This window comes from Saccopteryx bilineata, chromosome 1, assembly GCF_036850765.1.
Source record: "Saccopteryx bilineata isolate mSacBil1 chromosome 1, mSacBil1_pri_phased_curated, whole genome shotgun sequence".
Taxonomy (NCBI): domain Eukaryota; kingdom Metazoa; phylum Chordata; class Mammalia; order Chiroptera; family Emballonuridae; genus Saccopteryx; species Saccopteryx bilineata.
The window spans coordinates 211,053,359-211,060,838 of NC_089490.1; positions in this window are offsets into that span (position 1 = coordinate 211,053,359).

Below are 7,480 nucleotides of genomic sequence, written 5' to 3' on the forward strand. Positions count from 1 at the left end.
CACCATAGAACGGCTCGAAAAGGAAAAATGCACCCCCATGTTTGTGGCAGCATTGTTCACAATAGCGAAGATCTGGAAACAGCCCAAGTGTCCGTCAAAGGGCGAGTGGATTAAAAAGCTTTGGTACATATATACTATGGAATACTGCTCAGCCATAAGAAATGATGACATCAGATCATTTACAACAATATGGATGGACCTTGATAACATTATACGGAGTGAAATAAGTAAATCAGAAAAAAACTAAGAACTATATGAATCCATACATAGAAGGGACATAAAAATGAGACTCAGAGACATGAACAAGAATGTGATGGCAACAGGGGTAGGGGGTGGGGGAGGGGGGAGGGGTCTATGAAGGAGAGAGGGGTTGGGGGAGGGGATGGGCACAAGAAAACCAAATAGAAGGTGACAGAAGACAATTTAACTTTGGGGGAGGGGTACACAGCACAATCAAATGTCAAAATAATCTAGAGATGTTTTCTCTCAACATATGTACCCTGATATATCAATGTCACTGCATTTAATAAAAAAAAAGTGAGCAAACTCAAAAAATACAAATTTTACAAACTCATTTGTCCAACACTCCCAAAACTGAATTATAAGGTTACCTTCTGGGTAATAATAAATACATAAAGCTAATTAGATATACTAAAAAAAAATTATAGCTATCAATTAAAAGAACCCAAAAGATTGCCTATATAAGTGAGAATGAGGATATTTGGGACTCTGAAGTTATAATTAAAGTTATGGGGCACAGTAACAGGGAATTGTGATACAAACATGTTTCCAACTAGGAAAATAGAGGGCTAATTTTTCATGTTACTGGAAAATGATGTAACAGAATGTGGCGTGGGAAATAGAGGATCAGAGATTAAGATTTTCAATTTCCCCAACTCCCTCACTAGTAAGAAAATAAGCAGCATGAGCACAGGGATTTTTTTCTTTTTGGATGGCTGGCTGGATGGATGGATGGATGCATGCTTTGATTTATGGATGAAGTGAGGGAGAGATAGAAATAGATAACACTGGGGAACAATTTTTTTTTTCATTTTCTGTTACACGAGGTTTTAGAACTGTTTCTATATATTTCTGCATTGCTGATTCCAAATCTGAAATCTGTTTTTCTGGTGCATGCTCTAGTTTTTATGCAATTTTAATTTTCTTTTGTTACAGTTAATGGCATGCATTGGTTTTTATTTTATTTATTTATTTTTATTTATTCATTTACAGAGGAGAGAGAGAGAGGAGAGACAGAGAGAGAGAAGGGGGAGGAGCTGGAAGCATCAACTCCCATATGTGCCTTGAGCAGGCAAGCCCAGGGTTTCGAACCAGCGACCTCAGCATTTCCAGGTCAATGCTTTATCCACTGCGCCACCACAGGTCAGGCCTTGCATTGGTTTTTAAATTGGAGTTAAAGAGCAACAACTCTTGGACTGGACATAATCACAAGGCAATTAATGTTTTACAAACATCACTTTTACATAATTGTAGTTTTTAAATGTAAAAAATTAATATTTGATAAAAAAAATACCCCTTATTTTGTTTTAAGATTGAATCATGGCTTCTTCAAGTAGGTATAAATGTAAGAATAGTCCTAATACCTTCTGCTATATATTATATATGTGGCTGTTAAACACTTCAACGTCAAAGGCGCAATATTTCATCATTTGTGACATGTGCATATATTGCCTATTTTCAGCAGTTCCAATTGGTGATTCAACTCATCTGCGAGAAGATTATAATGACATAAAAATTGTCCTCGACTTTCTGAAGTATGAGGAGCATAATTGGATCATTGCGTGGATCTTAAAATGGTAAATTTCCTGCTAGGACAACAGAGAGGTTTCACGAAGTATATCCTTGCTTTCTGTGTTTGTGGGACAGCTGAGCTCAGGAGAAACACTAGACACAGAAGGAGTGGCCAAAACGTGAAGCTCTGGAAGTAGGGATGCAAAATATTGTGAATGAAACTGTAGTTAATCGAGACAGGATCATTTTTCCCCCACTTCACATGAAACTTGGCTTAAAATGAAGCAGTTTGTTCTGGCTTTGAATAGAGAAAGTGAATGCTTTTAACATATTATTTCTGCTTTTCCTGCTTTGTCTTTTGAGAAGATAAAAGTAGATGTATTCGATGGACCTCAAATTTGAACCCTCATGTGTGACAAAGAATTTGCCAAGAAGATGAATAAAGAGGAGAAAGCAGCATGGCAGTCTTTTGTGGCAGTTACAAAGAACTTCCTTGGCAACAAAAAAGCAGAAAACTATGAACTTCTGGTTCAAAGGATGCTGCTGGCTTTCCGTGACATTGGATGTAACATGAGCGTTAAGATTCACTTCCTGAATAGTCACCTTGAAAAGTTTCCTGAAAATCTTGGAGCTGTTAGTGATGAGCAGACTACTGCTGGAGCATCAAACGAGATTGTCCTCAACAAGTACACAAACGCAAGAGCTACAAACACAAATGTTTGCCTGAATAGAATTTAAATAAGTTTTGCACAAATTTTATGATTAAAATAAGTGTTTTAATATGTTCTATTTTGAAATCTTAGACAAATTCTGATGCAATCATATCTATTAGTGTATTTACTGCATTATATAAATTATATTTTCACAAAGATGATGCCCAAGAAGACATTCTTACTTCATTATGTTAAACTAAATGTTGAAAATTTTACAATAAGATGAAAACCTAACAACCATTATAGAGGAAAGTATGGTGGTTCCTCAAAAAACTGCAAATAGAACTACCTTATGACCCAGCAATCCCTCTACTGGGTATATACCCCAAAACCTCAGAAACATTGATACGTGAAGACACATGTAGCCCCATGTTCATTGCAGCACTGTTCACAGTGGCCAAGACATGGAAACAACCAAAAAGCCCTTCAATAGAAGACTGGATAAAGAAGATGTGGCACATATACACTATGGAATACTACTCAGCCATAAGAAATGATGACATCAGATCATTTACAGCAAAATGGTGGGATCTTGATAACATTATAAGGAGTGAAATAAGTAAATCAGAAAAAAACAAGAACTACATGATTCCATACATTGGTGGAACATAAAAATGAGACTAAGAGACATGGACAAGAGTGTGGTGGTTACCAAGGGTGGGGGGGGGGGGAGGGAGGACATGGGAGGGAGGGAGGGAGAGAGTTAGGGGGAGGGGGAGGGGCACAGAGAACTAGATGGAGGGTGACGGAGGACAATCTGACTTTGGGCGAGGGGTTTGCAACATAATTTGATGACAAAATAACCTAGACATGTTTTCTTTGAATATATGTACCCTGATTTATTAATGTCATCCCATTACCATTAATAAAAATTTATTTAAAAAAAAAAAAAAAAAGATGAAAACCTAAAATCTTGAATTGCAAAAAAACCTGTAGCTTACAGAGAAAAACTAATGTCAGATTTGAGATCAGCACACTCAAATTAGGTAAGAACAAATGTTTTTGTGGATGCAACAAGAATTTGGTTCCCCAGTGTAATTCATTCATTTATTCACGTATTGAAGAATTTGTACAAGCTAATTCAGCATGACTCAGGAAAGAGAATCAGTGAATGTGTCAAACACAGGGCTTCTGGCTCCCAAAATGACATCTTTATTTTGGAATAGATGGGTAACCCAGCTCTACCATGGTTTTGTTCAGTTAATAAACATTTACTGACCACTTACTATTGCATAGTTCTCAAATGAGATGTCAAGACGCACAGGTGATCAGTTGGCTCTGAACAAAACCAAAAATAACAGAGGCCTGAAGAGGGTAGAATGTGTTCCTCTCATACATGCCTATCTGAACTGCATGGTGGCTCGGCTCCAATAATTTGCTCTATCAAAGCGTCAGTGTACCACTCAGGTTAGGTTAAGCTATGCTGCAGGAAAAACAATGCTGAAATCTCAACGGCTTAAGAATTCAATGAGTTTTGTTTCTTTCCCTGCTCATGGAGCAGCTGCTGGGGGGAGGGGGGGGAGGCAGCCTGCAAGATGGGAGAGCTTCTTGCAAACAGTGGCATGGGATCCAGACCAAGTCACTCTTTTTGTCAAGCACAAGGCCGAGGCCTAACCGATTCTGCCAGTAAAGCAACAAAAGCCTTTTTTGATTTAAATGGTTTGCTTTTTGCATGGACAGTGAGGACACAGAGCCACAGGTATCTGCTCCCAAGCTTCTGGCCCCACGGCAAGGCTGAGCCTGACACAGAAGAGGTCCCGTGCCTGCAGCATATGCTGGGGGACACCCAGTGACAGAGGAGCCAAGTGCTTTTCTGTCCACAGCTTTGTCCTGAGGGGCCCAGTAAACAAGAAGAAACCAAATCACAACCTAGCGGGAGAAAGAAAGCTTGGGCCAGGGCCTCACAGGGCTCCACACAAACCTTCCATTGTCTCTTATTCCAGAAGGATCCACGGCTTGCTGGTAAGACTTTGGTTCACAGAAGAGTCCTTGGACTTTCACCTCATACCTGCATCTCCATCATCTCCACTGCGCCGGCAGGGAGGGACAGACTGGACGGTTGTGCGTGCTTCATCTCAGAAATTATCGTGTCATAACTGACACGGCTCTATCTAAGTGCCAGGGAGAGTGGGGGGCACGAAGCATCAGTGAACTGTTATAAACCTCTCTGTCTCAGCAGGTGCAGCACTCAAGGCACAGGACCCAACTCTCCCCAAGATCATCAACTGTCCCAGGGTGCCTGCCTTGTCTGCATGGCCTAACATGGCTGCACTCTGGTCAGCAGGAGAAAGAACCCAATTCCTATTCTTTAAAAGGAATAAGCATGAAGATGCACACACTAGTTTAGCTCATGTTTCACTAGCCACGTGACCACACGAGGGAGGCTCGGTCAGTGGCCCCATGCCTTGTAAAACTCTGGTACTGTGAATGGGGCAGAGGGCAGAATTGATCCCAGTGGTGTTGGCACCATTCACAGGGTATTTTCTGAGTAATCTGACACAAAAATTAAAATACTGCAGTTTGTGAATGACTTCTTGCAATTTGCAAGTTGTATCTCTTTCTCATTGTCTTTTATTTCAGCATGATTCTGACTGAAGACAAAGGTGAGGAGCTGCAGCTAGACATCTGGATAAGTGAGCATGACATCTAGTGGACCTGTAAACTTCGGCAGGCAAGTGTGTTACAGCAGGGGGAGGAGGAGGGAGACAAGCACAGGACCTCTCTGTAGCTAGCGCACCTGCCTGGGCGCAGGCGCAGAGGCATGGATTGGAAAACCACGCATGTTAAGTCCTGGCAGATAGGTATTGTCGTGAGAAGACCCCTGTGAAACACCCTTTAGGGCCATGCAGTTCCTTTTGTACAAATATTATTCTTACCCAAGATGATGGACCAGCTTCCCAAGGATCTGAAATGAGGTAGAACTTGGTCTCTTTATTAATATATTAAACGTGGTAATCACTGTCCATGTATCCTGTCCATTGCAAACCTCTTTCAAATTTGTTGATCATGACATTGAGTTAGGTCTGATACTGGGCTCACTGAGACAGTGAAGTTTTTGAAATTGCTAAATGAATGCATGTCGCCAGAACACAGGGACCCTGTGGTTAGGTGCCTGCCCTGCTGTGAGCCCTGCCCCTGTATCAGCTAGTGACCCCTCAGCATTTCTATCACAGTCATGTCTCTAGGCAACAGAAGGCTAACCTGACACTGTGGGGCCTCATGGCTTAAATATGCATGTGTGCACCAAAATAGCACCAGCTAGCAGGTGCAATGTGGCAGCAGAACATGTCCACACAGTGAGCCATTTGCAATGGGAGGTGCTACTAAAGTCACCGAGAACCATGGAAAGTCTTAGAGCAAATAAGCACAGGCATCCCCAAATGCCTTTCCCTAGGACCGAAAAACAAGGTGTTCCTATATTTCCAGTTGAACCTCTCTGATTTGAGATTCATATATCAGGGAAGAAAAAAGGAACAGATCTCTTGCCAATCTGCTACAATAGAAATATAATCATGAAACTACAGAAAGCCCAAATCAGAAATACATTGTAAATATAATCAAAGGTACTTAGTGCCCTGCTTATCAATTTTTTAAACAATCTTTTCATGTTCTGTGGGAAATATAGACACAGCTATTCTCAATAAATGTGTAAAAGCCCAGAGCTGGCATAAAATTTATCTCTACCAGTTGGTTTTTAGATATTTCCAAAACAAAATAGAGCAGAAATAATGTGAGAGCTCTGAGAAAGTGAGCTGTTTTGAAGAGGTAACACATACAAATGAAACACCTGCCAGACCCTCAGAGAAACATCTGTAGCAGAGTCAGCCTCTAGCGCCTCCCAAGATATTTTGATTCCAGTAGAATTGTGTCCACTTTAAAAACCCAAAAAGTCTTTTTTTTTCTGTTTTAAAATATCCTTTGTTATCCAAAGCTAGGGATAGCAACTAAGTCTAATATCCCAAGGGCAAAGAAGACCCCAAGAGAACAATGGTTAAGAAGGTCAAGGCTTGTCTTAAATTTTATTCTGTATTTTATTATCCCTGGTTCTGTTATAAACCTAACTTCTGAGTCTTTTGAGATCAATGTTCACAAAGCAAACCAACTATATCCCACCTCCATGCCTTCTGATCTCTCAACAGAAATGTCCTTCTCCTTGTGCCTCTTTGTCCCAAGAGGATGGGAAGGATCTCATCTGACCACCTACTAGAATGACATCTTAAAATGTCAGCATCTCAGTTTCCATGGAAACCTCCATAAGGACCACATCTGATAACAACATATTCATAAGCTACCTGGATGGTCCTCATCAAATGTACAGCTTCCCAATGCCGTTTCCTTCTCACTTATCTTTAGTAATAACAACTTTTAAGACTGTCCCTTATGACTTTATTTGGTGATAGTGAGGGCGAGATGTTTGGTTACTTTAATTAAGGATCTCATCCAGAGTCAAGTAATACTTGTTTTATCTTGGCAGTCACTTAATCTGGAAAGGTCCCTTTGCCTTTTTCTTTCTTCCATGACATTGACTGTTTGGAGAGATTTTTAGAATGCCCCACATTTCTGGCTTTATCGCATCATTTCCTTGTGATGTGATTTACTCTGTTCCTCCATTCCTTGACTCTGACTTAGGTCTCAAGCAGTGCTGTCCAATAGAAATACAATGGTGCCACATACAGAATTTCTAATATTTTAATGGCCACATTTAAAAAAATTTAAAAACAGGTTAAGTTCATTTTAATAGCATATTTTATTTAACTCACTATATCTAAAATCTTAGAATTGTGACACAATTGATATTTTTAAAGTTATTAATGAAATAGTTTTTATTGTTTCCTTTATACAAAGTTTTCAAAACTTGGGACATATTTAGGTCACATTTCAACTGGGATTGGCTACATTTCAAGGACTCAGTAACCACATATAGCAATCACTGACTAGTGATTTGTGCTATACTGAACAGCACAAATCTAGAGGCTTGATTAGATTATAGGTAAAAGCCTGACCTGTGGTAGCAC